The sequence below is a fragment of the Strix aluco genome, chromosome 4 (genome assembly GCF_031877795.1).
Source record: "Strix aluco isolate bStrAlu1 chromosome 4, bStrAlu1.hap1, whole genome shotgun sequence".
NCBI lineage: Eukaryota > Metazoa > Chordata > Aves > Strigiformes > Strigidae > Strix > Strix aluco.
In genome coordinates, this window is record NC_133934.1 from 81,508,764 (window position 1) to 81,526,736 (window position 17,973).

Consider the following 17,973-nt stretch of genomic DNA (forward strand, 5'->3'; position numbering starts at 1 on the left):
GGGCAGGAGTCTGAATAGCTCTCTCTTAGTAATGCTGTCAGCATCTCTCCTGGAGTAATGGCGTTGAGTCCTATTACTAGAGGCTGACTTCAGAAGCTTTTAGAAATGACTTTTCCTGCAGTGCAGTCACTGCCCTTGGTTAGAGCCAGAGGTATGTGAAAATTTTGCTAGGACCTCTGGGCTAGAAGTATGGATCAAGTGGTCCTGTATGTAAGATTGCACTTACAGGTATTCTGCATCCTGTAGAAACTGCCGAATCAGTAGTGACGTTGAGTAGATGAAGCTGGCATTGTCAAGCTGACCTGTACTGTCTTCAGGCTAAACGGGGTTTTCTTGCCGTTTGATACTGCGCTGTAGCCATTAAGAGTTGCAGTTTCTGCATCTTACTGCACCAAAATAGTTGTGGAGTAGTGAAAAATGTTCCCGTAGCAGTAGAGGGCAGCACACGCCCCCTGAAATCAATCAAGGGCTGTGGTGTTACATGTGATAGAAGCCCGTGGAAATGGAGGTTCCCTTCCTGTATGTTTTTGCACTAACAAAGCAGTGGCTGTTCTGTCTTGTAAGCAGAAACTGTTACATGTTGACAAGTTCTTCAATTTGCAGTAGTAGTATGTCAGCAGCTCAAAGCAGCTTTGACAGAAGCATATGGAGAGTCAAAAACCAAAACAAATTTGGAGGAAAAAAATGGGGAGAGTGACTGTTTAGAATTCACTTTTTTTATTGACAGCAGTGCTGTCAATATAGTAAACTTTGCTGTTTCCACCCCCCCCACACCCCCCCCCCCAGGTGTGTTTAGGAGAGTATTAGAGGATTCAGCCCTCTCACGAGCACCAACCAACAAAAACTGTGTCTTCACCTCGGGAACACGAGCGGTTACCCCTGGAAGCTACCGACCGAGACTCGCAGAAAGGCAAGTACCTTTCATCTTCTTGGACAACGTTTAGCACTTTTAAAATGACTATTACAGGGAGAAGCTATCACATAGTTTGCCCCTCCTCCCCACTTTTTAAATTTAAATGTTGATAAAAGATAGCGTATTACAAAGAGCATAAAAACACTTCAGTAATTTTCCCCCGTCTCTCTCTCTCTCTGTATACATGTAAACACAAATATATATATAGTGTCACACACGTCGTGACTACCTGTATCGATTGTAGGTGGCAAAGGTACAAACGGGCTGTTAACCCCATGTGTGCTTTCCTGAGATACACAACATAGGTCTTGCATCTACTTGTTCTTCAAGATCAAGATTTGTGTAGCCTAGTTTTAAGGGTCCTAAGGTAGGAATGTAGTTTCAATTCCCCATCAGGCCGTGCAGGCACTCTTATGGGGCTGTTTATTGCATCTGGATCATTTGTTTCCACACTGCTTCAGGCTGTGTTGCCAGAAACCAGGGGGTAGAGTGCTGGAGAATTCGTAAAGCTCTTCAAAGTGGATGCAGCTGTTGGATGCTCGGCAGCCTTTGGTTCAGCTCCCTTTTGCTTGGTAGATAGACTGTCCTAGTTCATGTTCAAGGGATCAAACCAAAGCAAAGCAAAACAAACCCTAAAGAAAGGCTGGTGTTAAAACTTCTCATTGGTGTCCGTGGTGAGTCTGCTTTCACCAGCAAGTGCTGCTGTGTACACTCAATTAAACTGGGAGCTGCCCATGCCTGCTTGCATAGATCTGAGTCCTCGTGTTAGGGTAAATGTTCTTTTGGCTGCATCTGTTCTCGCGTGATGTAAAAACGTGACAGATATTGGGAGCAACTGTTTAGGAGAATTACTATAAAGGAAGGAATTGCTGGTTTTATTTTGTCATGATGGACAAAAAAATAACTGATTGTAAGTCATGTCCGCTGCAGCTTATGCTTCCACAATACACTGCTCAGCTGATTTCTGTGTGCAAATGGCTTTGGAGGGGAATCCCAGGTGCGTGCTGTTGCTCTAGGGAGAAGCAGGCTGCAGCATGGGCTCAGAGGGCCAGGAGGTGCTTTGCCTTCATGTCACCAGAAGGAGAACGAGGAGTTGAAGAAGGGGCTCGAGAGCCAGAGACTGCAAGGAAGTTGCTGTACGAGATCCTTTTGCCTTGCTCTGTCTGACAGAAAAGCTGCCTCCTGCTCGCTGGGCCTTAGCCCGAAACACTGTGAGCACTCCTTGCTTGAGCCTGTGAGAGGGGAGAGGGTCCTTCCTCTGCCAGGGAGTGTGCTACTGTGGGCTGGCTTGTTCTGAATAGGTGATGGGCAGTTGTCGTGTTGGGATTGCATGGTGACAATCTATACTGTTGACTCCCTGAACGGTTTTTCATTTCTGTCCCCGTTTCCTTCTCCAGCTATTTTTAATACATCGATTAAAACCACAAAGTTTTAAACCTACATTTGACTGGAACATCATCTGTCGGTTTTGGCTGCAAACATTTTATTTCCTAAAAATAAGTCGCCTTTTCATCCGAACACTTAAAAGATTTCTAGCCAGTGTAGTACTATTGTATTGGGGTGTTTTTAACAAGTTTCTCGACGTGTTTCAGTGTGTGCACTTAATTTCTACTTCACTTAGTATTTTGAAAACAGTCTTAAGCTGAACAGGGGTTTCATGCTTGGGAGAGAAAAAGAGCAGATCTTGACTCGAAAGCAGCTTTTCAAAGGGAAAGGTGAACTGTTTTGTTTCTTTTTGGATTGTTATTCCGGTAGCACAAACATCTTGTTTTCTCAGGATTTTGTTACCTCTGGAAAAAAAAACCCTTGGTGTTGCTTCGCTTCCTCCTTCTCTGGTTGGCTTGTTTGTTGTTGGTTTGTTGTTTGTGTTGTTTTGTTTTTTTTTTTTCCTCACTCCCTCCAGAGGAAGTGCTCAGACTGTTATCTTTTAGGAAGACGTTTTAATTTGTGACTCAGAGATCTGCAGAAGTCACTAAAAACATTTTCTGTGCATCCGAACGCTCTTTTTATCCTTTATAATATGAAAGGAAAGATTTTTAACCTTCATCGGAGAATACAAAGTACTCCAGATGGGTGTGGTTTGCTTTCTATTCGGTGTTCCTGTAGCCTGTTGCTTTGGAAGTGCAGGTAATAAGCTTTTCAGTTGAGTAAAGGAGTGCTGGTGCTTTTTTGTTTTTCTGCCCCTAGAAATCTAGTGCTTAATCGTGCTGCGCTGTGCTGTAGAAGTTGTGGACGCTGTGCTGTTCTCCAGAATGCCCCTTAGGCTGCCGCTGCAAGTAGGTCATTGAAAATAATAACCTTAGGCTTTAAAAATATGGAAAAGTTAACGATGCATAAAGTTTAGAGTGGTTCCCTTCAGGTTTTTGGGTTGGTTTGGGTTTTTTTTTCCTTCTTTAAGATGGCACTGGTTGCAGTGATCTTAGTTTACTACGTGCCTAACTGTCTTAGTGTGGACGTGGATCCTTCCTGCCTGCTATTTCAGTTTACTGGCAGACATACTTACGAGAGCTGTTTGGCGTTGTGGAGTGTATGTATGTATGTGTATAAAGATGCATGTAAATGTGTATGAAAATAAAAAGACCCACAGTGCCCTCCCCACATCCTTAGTTTTTCCTGACCTGTACTTCAGCGTTAGCAAGATTTTAAAGTGACCCAAGTGTTGCTATTGCAAATGTTTCCATGTTTGTCGAACTATTGTGATGAAATAAATTTAAAAAGTCATCAAAGCACTGAACGTTTTGTTGCTTGGCCTGCAATTGTACAGCTTTTCCCTGTCTACTATCTATTCCTTTTTTCAGGATTCGCTGTATATTTTTACCATATGAAATGGAAAGAGATTTCTGTCTTACTGTTGGCTTTTGATAGGTATTTTTTCCTTGGGGAATTGCCCAGCAATTAAGCCACAGACTTTGGAATTCAGTTGATGGACAGTTTGCATGTCTGTGTCCAAATATTGATGCTAAGAAGCCATCGTACAGTTCATGTTGATAACTTTATGAAAAGCCTCCCTTTTTACCCGAGGAGCCGTCCTCTTCCTCTTCCTCCTCCTCCTCCTCCTCCTCCTCAGATAATCCTATTCCAGAGGAGCTCTTATGTTTCATTTGTAAAGAAATCATGACCAGCGCACTTGTTACTCCCTGCTGTGGAAACAGTTATTGTGACGAATGTAAGTGTTACTCCCATGTTTGTTAAAACCTGTTCTGATGATTCTGATTATAGCCAGGTATTAGAACAGCGTGACTGGAATGTGAGGAACATACATGCCCAGCGTGTCATCAGGCAGATGTTTCTCGTGGTGCTTTAATTGCCAGCAAGTGCCTCCGTCCAGGTAATGCAGTGACTTTTAGATAAACTGTTTGTAAGAAAAGTCTAGTCAGTCAATTAGGTGAAAGGGAAGAAAATACTACTTTACATCTCCTTCAAGGAGGCTAAATGGAATAAGGCTAAATTTACTTTGCAGATACGTTACCTGTTGTTACAGAAGCTGACAACTCTTGAGAGACAAGCTGGCAAATTCAGGTCACGCTTTTGTTTAACAGGATTGCCTCAGTTTCAAATTCAGTGTTAACACTGAAGTACTGTACATACAGATACTCTGAGTTACCAATCGTTAATGTCAGTGTTTAATGGGATGTGTTCATATATCACAGAAGGGTTTGGCTTGGAAGGGAACTTAAAGCCCATCCAGTCCCAACCCCGCTGCCACGGGCAGGGACACCTTCCACTAGCCCAGGTTGCCCAAAGGCCCGTCCAACCTGGCCTTGAACCCTTCCAGGGAGGGGGCAGCCACAGGTTCTCTGGGCAACCTGTGCCAGTGTCTCACCACCCTCACAGGGAGGAATTTCTTCCCGATACCTAAACTGAATATACCCGTATGTTGGTTTATTTTAGGATTGATAGTATAACGCAGAAGTAATTTTACTCTGTGGAGGCTTTTGTTCCTAGAGCTACAGAAGGTTCATGTTACCTCTTTGTAAATGTTTTTCTGCCTCTAGGCTGTGAACAACTTCAAAAATGGAACTGGTTACGCACAGAGGCTCTGTCAGCAGAGGCAGCAGCAGCAGCAGGCACCAGCACCTCCACCAGCACTCGTGGCTCTTACCCGTCCTGCTGCGCTGGTGGCTGCCACGGGACGTGCTCAATCTTCCCCCCTGTCAATCCGCGGTATGTGGGAAGAGAAGGTAAGTTTTCTTTCGCCTTATGCAGTGATTCTGGTGTTTTAGTAGAGGAAAGCGAATGAAGGAGGAGCATGGTGGCGAGCACTTCTTGTTCTCAACTTAGGCACATGTACCCGTGGGTGGTGACTCAACCACCTCCTTGGGCAGCCTGTTCGAATGCTTGACAAGCCTTTCAGTGGAGAAATGTTCCCCAATAGCTGATGTAAACCTCCCCTGGTGCAACTTGAGGCCGTTGCTTCTCCTCCTATCGCTTGTTACTTGGGAAAAGAGACCAACACCCACCTTGCTCCAAGGTCCTTTCAGGGAGTTGTAGAGAGTGAGGAGGTCTCCCCGCAGCCTCCTCTTCCCCAGGCTAAACACCCCCAGTTCCCTCAGCCGCTCCTCACAGGACTTGTTCTGTAGAGCCTTCGCCACCTTCGTTGCTCTTGTCTGGACGCACTCCAGCCCCTCAGTGTCTGTCTTGTAGTGAGGGGCCCAAAACTGAACACGGTATTCGAGGTGCGGCCTCACCAGAGCCGAGGACAGGGGGACCGTCGCTCCCCTGGTCCTGCTGCGATTTGTGACACAGCAGGGTGCCTTTGGCCTCCCTTGTCTAGGGAGGAGTTTGACAGAGCACAACGAGACTTAAAGAAGGAAGAGTGGGGGGTTGACTCAATGAAGTTGGGCTGTTTTTCATGCCTGTGTTTCGATGGCCTGTCGGACGGCAGTTACACTCGAGTGCATCTGACATCAGCAAAACTGACAGAGTGTTTGCTCCAATAGACTTTCTCGGTGCGGATGGTGAACATGCAAAACTAAACCAAGACGAATGTCATCCTGGAACTTCCCCTAAGACCTGCAGGAATTCTAAACTGGTTTTGCTTAAATAGCATGTCCACCTTTGCATCTGCAAGCAGTATGCATTTCCTCCTATTGGCCATGTTGTTTCTTGGTGTCTTTTTTGTAATAAAGGTCAAGCTATAATTGTATAGTAAAGGTCAAACTTATTTTAACAGGGAAAAGAAGAAGTCCAGACTTGATGAGTTTACAGATGATTCTGCTCAGGAACAGATGGAATCTAAAAAGACTCCAAAGGAGCGCAGGCGTTTGTTTTCCAGGTAACTGCTTTACATGTCTGTAACGGAGACGCTGGCTGTCTAGAGGAATCGGGAGGATCTGCACTGCCCCTCTCCAGATGGATTGGGTGATTCCAGGGGTTAGGAGGGAGAGGAGTTCCATATGTAGGTTACTAGCTCAACTAGGTCAGAGGTTACAGTTGACTGAGAGTTACAACTTGGCAGCAGTTGCTGAGGAGCAGGTGTCTCTTTTACTAAAGCTTCTCTCTGCAGTGACACCCTTCACCTCCTGACAGCCGTGAGGAGGCCAGAACCTGAAGAGGTCTAGTTGCTGGATTTTCTGCGTCTCCCTGTTCTGATTGTGACCGTTACCTCAAAGCACTTGGGAGGAGATATGGGAGAGAAACTGTCTTCAGCTCCTCTTTTGTTTATCTCCTGTGGGTACACGGGGAGATGTTAAGCTGGACTGCAAACCGGTGGCTTTCCTAGGAATTGCTTGACGTTGATCAATTTTTCTTAGGAACTAAAAGATCAGACTTGTTTGTGAGGAAATCTTAAATGGGTGAAGGACTTTGAGAGGAGGAACGATGCTAATGAACATATGCGGAAGAATGTGAAATGGTTCTTTAAACAATAATGAAAGAAAAACTTGTGAAGACAAAACTGGGGTAGCTGATGTTTCCTGTGCGCAGAATTCACTTGGGCAGGAGTCTGAATAGCTCTCTCTTAGTAATGCTGTCAGCATCTCTCCTGGAGTAATGGCGTTGAGTCCTATTACTAGAGGCTGACTTCAGAAGCTTTTAGAAATGACTTTTCCTGCAGTGCAGTCACTGCCCTTGGTTAGAGCCAGAGGTATGTGAAAATTTTGCTAGGACCTCTGGGCTAGAAGTATGGATCAAGTGGTCCTGTATGTAAGATTGCACTTACAGGTATTCTGCATCCTGTAGAAACTGCCGAATCAGTAGTGACGTTGAGTAGATGAAGCTGGCATTGTCAAGCTGACCTGTACTGTCTTCAGGCTAAACGGGGTTTTCTTGCCGTTTGATACTGCGCTGTAGCCATTAAGAGTTGCAGTTTCTGCATCTTACTGCACCAAAATAGTTGTGGAGTAGTGAAAAATGTTCCCGTAGCAGTAGAGGGCAGCACACGCCCCCTGAAATCAATCAAGGGCTGTGGTGTTACATGTGATAGAAGCCCGTGGAAATGGAGGTTCCCTTCCTGTATGTTTTTGCACTAACAAAGCAGTGGCTGTTCTGTCTTGTAAGCAGAAACTGTTACATGTTGACAAGTTCTTCAATTTGCAGTAGTAGTATGTCAGCAGCTCAAAGCAGCTTTGACAGAAGCATATGGAGAGTCAAAAACCAAAACAAATTTGGAGGAAAAAAATGGGGAGAGTGACTGTTTAGAATTCACTTTTTTTATTGACAGCAGTGCTGTCAATATAGTAAACTTTGCTGTTTCCACCCCCCCCCCACCCCCACCCCCAGGTGTGTTTAGGAGAGTATTAGAGGATTCAGCCCTCTCACGAGCACCAACCAACAAAAACTGTGTCTTCACCTCGGGAACACGAGCGGTTACCCCTGGAAGCTACCGACCGAGACTCGCAGAAAGGCAAGTACCTTTCATCTTCTTGGACAACGTTTAGCACTTTTAAAATGACTATTACAGGGAGAAGCTATCACATAGTTTGCCCCTCCTCCCCACTTTTTAAATTTAAATGTTGATAAAAGATAGCGTATTACAAAGAGCATAAAAACACTTCAGTAATTTTCCCCCGTCTCTCTCTCTCTCTGTATACATGTAAACACAAATATATATATAGTGTCACACACGTCGTGACTACCTGTATCGATTGTAGGTGGCAAAGGTACAAACGGGCTGTTAACCCCATGTGTGCTTTCCTGAGATACACAACATAGGTCTTGCATCTACTTGTTCTTCAAGATCAAGATTTGTGTAGCCTAGTTTTAAGGGTCCTAAGGTAGGAATGTAGTTTCAATTCCCCATCAGGCCGTGCAGGCACTCTTATGGGGCTGTTTATTGCATCTGGATCATTTGTTTCCACACTGCTTCAGGCTGTGTTGCCAGAAACCAGGGGGTAGAGTGCTGGAGAATTCGTAAAGCTCTTCAAAGTGGATGCAGCTGTTGGATGCTCGGCAGCCTTTGGTTCAGCTCCCTTTTGCTTGGTAGATAGACTGTCCTAGTTCATGTTCAAGGGATCAAACCAAAGCAAAGCAAAACAAACCCTAAAGAAAGGCTGGTGTTAAAACTTCTCATTGGTGTCCGTGGTGACTCTGCTTTCACCAGCAAGTGCTGCTGTGTACACTCAATTAAACTGGGAGCTGCCCATGCCTGCTTGCGTAGATCTGAGTCCTCGTGTTAGGGTAAATGTTCTTTTGGCTGCATCTGTTCTCGCGTGATGTAAAAACGTGACAGATATTGGGAGCAACTGTTTAGGAGAATTACTATAAAGGAAGGAATTGCTGGTTTTATTTTGTCATGATGGACAAAAAAATAACTGATTGTAAGTCATGTCCGCTGCAGCTTATGCTTCCACAATACACTGCTCAGCTGATTTCTGTGTGCAAATGGCTTTGGAGGGGAATCCCAGGTGCGTGCTGTTGCTCTAGGGAGAAGCAGGCTGCAGCATGGGCTCAGAGGGCCAGGAGGTGCTTTGCCTTCATGTCACCAGAAGGAGAACGAGGAGTTGAAGAAGGGGCTCGAGAGCCAGAGACTGCAAGGAAGTTGCTGTACGAGATCCTTTTGCCTTGCTCTGTCTGACAGAAAAGCTGCCTCCTGCTCGCTGGGCCTTAGCCCGAAACACTGTGAGCACTCCTTGCTTGAGCCTGTGAGAGGGGAGAGGGTCCTTCCTCTGCCAGGGAGTGTGCTACTGTGGGCTGGCTTGTTCTGAATAGGTGATGGGCAGTTGTCGTGTTGGGATTGCATGGTGACAATCTATACTGTTGACTCCCTGAACGGTTTTTCATTTCTGTCCCCGTTTCCTTCTCCAGCTATTTTTAATACATCGATTAAAACCACAAAGTTTTAAACCTACATTTGACTGGAACATCATCTGTCGGTTTTGGCTGCAAACATTTTATTTCCTAAAAATAAGTCGCCTTTTCATCCGAACACTTAAAAGATTTCTAGCCAGTGTAGTACTATTGTATTGGGGTGTTTTTAACAAGTTTCTCGACGTGTTTCAGTGTGTGCACTTAATTTCTACTTCACTTAGTATTTTGAAAACAGTCTTAAGCTGAACAGGGGTTTCATGCTTGGGAGAGAAAAAGAGCAGATCTTGACTCGAAAGCAGCTTTTCAAAGGGAAAGGTGAACTGTTTTGTTTCTTTTTGGATTGTTATTCCGGTAGCACAAACATCTTGTTTTCTCAGGATTTTGTTACCTCTGGAAAAAAAAACCCTTGGTATTGCTTCGCTTCCTCCTTCTCTGGTTGGCTTGTTTGTTGTTGGTTTGTTGTTTGTGTTGTTTTGTTTTTTTTTTTTCCTCACTCCCTCCAGAGGAAGTGCTCAGACTGTTATCTTTTAGGAAGACGTTTTAATTTGTGACTCAGAGATCTGCAGAAGTCACTAAAAACATTTTCTGTGCATCCGAACGCTCTTTTTATCCTTTATAATATGAAAGGAAAGATTTTTAACCTTCATCGGAGAATACAAAGTACTCCAGATGGGTGTGGTTTGCTTTCTATTCGGTGTTCCTGTAGCCTGTTGCTTTGGAAGTGCAGGTAATAAGCTTTTCAGTTGAGTAAAGGAGTGCTGGTGCTTTTTTGTTTTTCTGCCCCTAGAAATCTAGTGCTTAATCGTGCTGCGCTGTGCTGTAGAAGTTGTGGACGCTGTGCTGTTCTCCAGAATGCCCCTTAGGCTGCCGCTGCAAGTAGGTCATTGAAAATAATAACCTTAGGCTTTAAAAATATGGAAAAGTTAACGATGCATAAAGTTTAGAGTGGTTCCCTTCAGGTTTTTGGGTTGGTTTGGGTTTTTTTTTCCTTCTTTAAGATGGCACTGGTTGCAGTGATCTTAGTTTACTACGTGCCTAACTGTCTTAGTGTGGACGTGGATCCTTCCTGCCTGCTATTTCAGTTTACTGGCAGACATACTTACGAGAGCTGTTTGGCGTTGTGGAGTGTATGTATGTATGTGTATAAAGATGCATGTAAATGTGTATGAAAATAAAAAGACCCACAGTGCCCTCCCCACATCCTTAGTTTTTCCTGACCTGTACTTCAGCGTTAGCAAGATTTTAAAGTGACCCAAGTGTTGCTATTGCAAATGTTTCCATGTTTGTCGAACTATTGTGATGAAATAAATTTAAAAAGTCATCAAAGCACTGAACGTTTTGTTGCTTGGCCTGCAATTGTACAGCTTTTCCCTGTCTACTATCTATTCCTTTTTTCAGGATTCGCTGTATATTTTTACCATATGAAATGGAAAGAGATTTCTGTCTTACTGTTGGCTTTTGATAGGTATTTTTTCCTTGGGGAATTGCCCAGCAATTAAGCCACAGACTTTGGAATTCAGTTGATGGACAGTTTGCATGTCTGTGTCCAAATATTGATGCTAAGAAGCCATCGTACAGTTCATGTTGATAACTTTATGAAAAGCCTCCCTTTTTACCCGAGGAGCCGTCCTCTTCCTCTTCCTCCTCCTCCTCCTCCTCCTCCTCCTCAGATAATCCTATTCCAGAGGAGCTCTTATGTTTCATTTGTAAAGAAATCATGACCAGCGCACTTGTTACTCCCTGCTGTGGAAACAGTTATTGTGACGAATGTAAGTGTTACTCCCATGTTTGTTAAAACCTGTTCTGATGATTCTGATTATAGCCAGGTATTAGAACAGCGTGACTGGAATGTGAGGAACATACATGCCCAGCGTGTCATCAGGCAGATGTTTCTCGTGGTGCTTTAATTGCCAGCAAGTGCCTCCGTCCAGGTAATGCAGTGACTTTTAGATAAACTGTTTGTAAGAAAAGTCTAGTCAGTCAATTAGGTGAAAGGGAAGAAAATACTACTTTACATCTCCTTCAAGGAGGCTAAATGGAATAAGGCTAAATTTACTTTGCAGATACGTTACCTGTTGTTACAGAAGCTGACAACTCTTGAGAGACAAGCTGGCAAATTCAGGTCACGCTTTTGTTTAACAGGATTGCCTCAGTTTCAAATTCAGTGTTAACACTGAAGTACTGTACATACAGATACTCTGAGTTACCAATCGTTAATGTCAGTGTTTAATGGGATGTGTTCATATATCACAGAAGGGTTTGGCTTGGAAGGGAACTTAAAGCCCATCCAGTCCCAACCCCGCTGCCACGGGCAGGGACACCTTCCACTAGCCCAGGTTGCCCAAAGGCCCGTCCAACCTGGCCTTGAACCCTTCCAGGGAGGGGGCAGCCACAGGTTCTCTGGGCAACCTGTGCCAGTGTCTCACCACCCTCACAGGGAGGAATTTCTTCCCGATACCTAAACTGAATATACCCGTATGTTGGTTTATTTTAGGATTGATAGTATAACGCAGAAGTAATTTTACTCTGTGGAGGCTTTTGTTCCTAGAGCTACAGAAGGTTCATGTTACCTCTTTGTAAATGTTTTTCTGCCTCTAGGCTGTGAACAACTTCAAAAATGGAACTGGTTACGCACAGAGGCTCTGTCAGCAGAGGCAGCAGCAGCAGCAGGCACCAGCACCTCCACCAGCACTCGTGGCTCTTACCCGTCCTGCTGCGCTGGTGGCTGCCACGGGACGTGCTCAATCTTCCCCCCTGTCAATCCGCGGTATGTGGGAAGAGAAGGTAAGTTTTCTTTCGCCTTATGCAGTGATTCTGGTGTTTTAGTAGAGGAAAGCGAATGAAGGAGGAGCATGGTGGCGAGCACTTCTTGTTCTCAACTTAGGCACATGTACCCGTGGGTGGTGACTCAACCACCTCCTTGGGCAGCCTGTTCGAATGCTTGACAAGCCTTTCAGTGGAGAAATGTTCCCCAATAGCTGATGTAAACCTCCCCTGGTGCAACTTGAGGCCGTTGCTTCTCCTCCTATCGCTTGTTACTTGGGAAAAGAGACCAACACCCACCTTGCTCCAAGGTCCTTTCAGGGAGTTGTAGAGAGTGAGGAGGTCTCCCCGCAGCCTCCTCTTCCCCAGGCTAAACACCCCCAGTTCCCTCAGCCGCTCCTCACAGGACTTGTTCTGTAGAGCCTTCGCCACCTTCGTTGCTCTTGTCTGGACGCACTCCAGCCCCTCAGTGTCTGTCTTGTAGTGAGGGGCCCAAAACTGAACACGGTATTCGAGGTGCGGCCTCACCAGAGCCGAGGACAGGGGGACCGTCGCTCCCCTGGTCCTGCTGCGATTTGTGACACAGCAGGGTGCCTTTGGCCTCCCTTGTCTAGGGAGGAGTTTGACAGAGCACAACGAGACTTAAAGAAGGAAGAGTGGGGGGTTGACTCAATGAAGTTGGGCTGTTTTTCATGCCTGTGTTTCGATGGCCTGTCGGACGGCAGTTACACTCGAGTGCATCTGACATCAGCAAAACTGACAGAGTGTTTGCTCCAATAGACTTTCTCGGTGCGGATGGTGAACATGCAAAACTAAACCAAGACGAATGTCATCCTGGAACTTCCCCTAAGACTTGCAGGAATTCTAAACTGGTTTTGCTTAAATAGCATGTCCACCTTTGCATCTGCAAGCAGTATGCATTTCCTCCTATTGGCCATGTTGTTTCTTGGTGTCTTTTTTGTAATAAAGGTCAAGCTATAATTGTATAGTAAAGGTCAAACTTATTTTAACAGGGAAAAGAAGAAGTCCAGACTTGATGAGTTTACAGATGATTCTGCTCAGGAACAGATGGAATCTAAAAAGACTCCAAAGGAGCGCAGGCGTTTGTTTTCCAGGTAACTGCTTTACATGTCTGTAACGGAGACGCTGGCTGTCTAGAGGAATCGGGAGGATCTGCACTGCCCCTCTCCAGATGGATTGGGTGATTCCAGGGGTTAGGAGGGAGAGGAGTTCCATATGTAGGTTACTAGCTCAACTAGGTCAGAGGTTACAGTTGACTGAGAGTTACAACTTGGCAGCAGTTGCTGAGGAGCAGGTGTCTCTTTTACTAAAGCTTCTCTCTGCAGTGACACCCTTCACCTCCTGACAGCCGTGAGGAGGCCAGAACCTGAAGAGGTCTAGTTGCTGGATTTTCTGCGTCTCCCTGTTCTGATTGTAACCGTTACCTCAAAGCACTTGGGAGGAGATATGGGAGAGAAATTGTCTTCAGCTCCTCTTTTGTTTATCTCCTGTGGGTACACGGGGAGATGTTAAGCTGGACTGCAAACCGGTGGCTTTCCTAGGAATTTCTTGACGTTGATCAATTTTTCTTAGGAACTAAAAGATCAGACTTGTTTGTGAGGAAATCTTAAATGGGTGAAGGACTTTGAGAGGAGGAACGATGCTAATGAACATATGCGGAAGAATGTGAAATGGTTCTTTAAACAATAATGAAAGAAAAACTTGTGAAGACAAAACTGGGGTAGCTGATGTTTCCTGTGCGCAGAATTCACTTGGGCAGGAGTCTGAATAGCTCTCTCTTAGTAATGCTGTCAGCATCTCTCCTGGAGTAATGGCGTTGAGTCCTATTACTAGAGGCTGACTTCAGAAGCTTTTAGAAATGACTTTTCCTGCAGTGCAGTCACTGCCCTTGGTTAGAGCCAGAGGTATGTGAAAATTTTGCTAGGACCTCTGGGCTAGAAGTATGGATCAAGTGGTCCTGTATGTAAGATTGCACTTACAGGTATTCTGCATCCTGTAGAAACTGCCGAATCAGTAGTGACGTTGAGTAGATGAAGCTGGCATTGTCAAGCTGACCTGTACTGTCTTCAGGCTAAACGGGGTTTTCTTGCCGTTTGATACTGCGCTGTAGCCATTAAGAGTTGCAGTTTCTGCATCTTACTGCACCAAAATAGTTGTGGAGTAGTGAAAAATGTTCCCGTAGCAGTAGAGGGCAGCACACGCCCCCTGAAATCAATCAAGGGCTGTGGTGTTACATGTGATAGAAGCCCGTGGAAATGGAGGTTCCCTTCCTGTATGTTTTTGCACTAACAAAGCAGTGGCTGTTCTGTCTTGTAAGCAGAAACTGTTACATGTTGACAAGTTCTTCAATTTGCAGTAGTAGTATGTCAGCAGCTCAAAGCAGCTTTGACAGAAGCATATGGAGAGTCAAAACCCAAAACAAATTTGGAGGAAAAAAATGGGGAGAGTGACTGTTTAGAATTCACTTTTTTTATTGACAGCAGTGCTGTCAATATAGTAAACTTTGCTGTTTCCACCCCCCCCCCACCCCCCCCCCCCAGGTGTGTTTAGGAGAGTATTAGAGGATTCAGCCCTCTCACGAGCACCAACCAACAAAAACTGTGTCTTCACCTCGGGAACACGAGCGGTTACCCCTGGAAGCTACCGACCGAGACTCGCAGAAAGGCAAGTACCTTTCATCTTCTTGGACAACGTTTAGCACTTTTAAAATGACTATTACAGGGAGAAGCTATCACATAGTTTGCCCCTCCTCCCCACTTTTTAAATTTAAATGTTGATAAAAGATAGCGTATTACAAAGAGCATAAAAACACTTCAGTAATTTTCCCCCGTCTCTCTCTCTCTCTGTATACATGTAAACACAAATATATATATAGTGTCACACACGTCGTGACTACCTGTATCGATTGTAGGTGGCAAAGGTACAAACGGGCTGTTAACCCCATGTGTGCTTTCCTGAGATACACAACATAGGTCTTGCATCTACTTGTTCTTCAAGATCAAGATTTGTGTAGCCTAGTTTTAAGGGTCCTAAGGTAGGAATGTAGTTTCAATTCCCCATCAGGCCGTGCAGGCACTCTTATGGGGCTGTTTATTGCATCTGGATCATTTGTTTCCACACTGCTTCAGGCTGTGTTGCCAGAAACCAGGGGGTAGAGTGCTGGAGAATTCGTAAAGCTCTTCAAAGTGGATGCAGCTGTTGGATGCTCGGCAGCCTTTGGTTCAGCTCCCTTTTGCTTGGTAGATAGACTGTCCTAGTTCATGTTCAAGGGATCAAACCAAAGCAAAGCAAAACAAACCCTAAAGAAAGGCTGGTGTTAAAACTTCTCATTGGTGTCCGTGGTGACTCTGCTTTCACCAGCAAGTGTTGCTGTGTACACTCAATTAAACTGGGAGCTGCCCATGCCTGCTTGCGTAGATCTGAGTCCTCGTGTTAGGGTAAATGTTCTTTTGGCTGCATCTGTTCTCGCGTGATGTAAAAACGTGACAGATATTGGGAGCAACTGTTTAGGAGAATTACTATAAAGGAAGGAATTGCTGGTTTTATTTTGTCATGATGGACAAAAAAATAACTGATTGTAAGTCATGTCCGCTGCAGCTTATGCTTCCACAATACACTGCTCAGCTGATTTCTGTGTGCAAATGGCTTTGGAGGGGAATCCCAGGTGCGTGCTGTTGCTCTAGGGAGAAGCAGGCTGCAGCATGGGCTCAGAGGGCCAGGAGGTGCTTTGCCTTCATGTCACCAGAAGGAGAACGAGGAGTTGAAGAAGGGGCTCGAGAGCCAGAGACTGCAAGGAAGTTGCTGTACGAGATCCTTTTGCCTTGCTCTGTCTGACAGAAAAGCTGCCTCCTGCTCGCTGGGCCTTAGCCCGAAACACTGTGAGCACTCCTTGCTTGAGCCTGTGAGAGGGGAGAGGGTCCTTCCTCTGCCAGGGAGTGTGCTACTGTGGGCTGGCTTGTTCTGAATAGGTGATGGGCAGTTGTCGTGTTGGGATTGCATGGTGACAATCTATACTGTTGACTCCCTGAACGGTTTTTCATTTCTGTCCCCGTTTCCTTCTCCAGCTATTTTTAATACATCGATTAAAACCACAAAGTTTTAAACCTACATTTGACTGGAACATCATCTGTCGGTTTTGGCTGCAAACATTTTATTTCCTAAAAATAAGTCGCCTTTTCATCCGAACACTTAAAAGATTTCTAGCCAGTGTAGTACTATTGTATTGGGGTGTTTTTAACAAGTTTCTCGACGTGTTTCAGTGTGTGCACTTAATTTCTACTTCACTTAGTATTTTGAAAACAGTCTTAAGCTGAACAGGGGTTTCATGCTTGGGAGAGAAAAAGAGCAGATCTTGACTCGAAAGCAGCTTTTCAAAGGGAAAGGTGAACTGTTTTGTTTCTTTTTGGATTGTTATTCCGGTAGCACAAACATCTTGTTTTCTCAGGATTTTGTTACCTCTGGAAAAAAAAACCCTTGGTGTTGCTTCGCTTCCTCCTTCTCTGGTTGGCTTGTTTGTTGTTGGTTTGTTGTTTGTGTTGTTTTGTTTTTTTTTTTTCCTCACTCCCTCCAGAGGAAGTGCTCAGACTGTTATCTTTTAGGAAGACGTTTTAATTTGTGACTCAGAGATCTGCAGAAGTCACTAAAAACATTTTCTGTGCATCCGAACGCTCTTTTTATCCTTTATAATATGAAAGGAAAGATTTTTAACCTTCATCGGAGAATACAAAGTACTCCAGATGGGTGTGGTTTGCTTTCTATTCGGTGTTCCTGTAGCCTGTTGCTTTGGAAGTGCAGGTAATAAGCTTTTCAGTTGAGTAAAGGAGTGCTGGTGCTTTTTTGTTTTTCTGCCCCTAGAAATCTAGTGCTTAATCGTGCTGCGCTGTGCTGTAGAAGTTGTGGACGCTGTGCTGTTCTCCAGAATGCCCCTTAGGCTGCCGCTGCAAGTAGGTCATTGAAAATAATAACCTTAGGCTTTAAAAATATGGAAAAGTTAACGATGCATAAAGTTTAGAGTGGTTCCCTTCAGGTTTTTGGGTTGGTTTGGGTTTTTTTTTCCTTCTTTAAGATGGCACTGGTTGCAGTGATCTTAGTTTACTACGTGCCTAACTGTCTTAGTGTGGACGTGGATCCTTCCTGCCTGCTATTTCAGTTTACTGGCAGACATACTTACGAGAGCTGTTTGGCGTTGTGGAGTGTATGTATGTATGTGTATAAAGATGCATGTAAATGTGTATGAAAATAAAAAGACCCACAGTGCCCTCCCCACATCCTTAGTTTTTCCTGACCTGTACTTCAGCGTTAGCAAGATTTTAAAGTGACCCAAGTGTTGCTATTGCAAATGTTTCCATGTTTGTCGAACTATTGTGATGAAATAAATTTAAAAAGTCATCAAAGCACTGAACGTTTTGTTGCTTGGCCTGCAATTGTACAGCTTTTCCCTGTCTACTATCTATTCCTTTTTTCAGGATTCGCTGTATATTTTTACCATATGAAATGGAAAGAGATTTCTGTCTTACTGTTGGCTTTTGATAGGTATTTTTTCCTTGGGGAATTGCCCAGCAATTAAGCCACAGACTTTGGAATTCAGTTGATGGACAGTTTGCATGTCTGTGTCCAAATATTGATGCTAAGAAGCCATCGTACAGTTCATGTTGATAACTTTATGAAAAGCCTCCCTTTTTACCCGAGGAGCCGTCCTCTTCCTCTTCCTCCTCCTCCTCCTCCTCCTCCTCAGATAATCCTATTCCAGAGGAGCTCTTATGTTTCATTTGTAAAGAAATCATGACCAGCGCACTTGTTACTCCCTGCTGTGGAAACAGTTATTGTGACGAATGTAAGTGTTACTCCCATGTTTGTTAAAACCTGTTCTGATGATTCTGATTATAGCCAGGTATTAGAACAGCGTGACTGGAATGTGAGGAACATACATGCCCAGCGTGTCATCAGGCAGATGTTTCTCGTGGTGCTTTAATTGCCAGCAAGTGCCTCCGTCCAGGTAATGCAGTGACTTTTAGATAAACTGTTTGTAA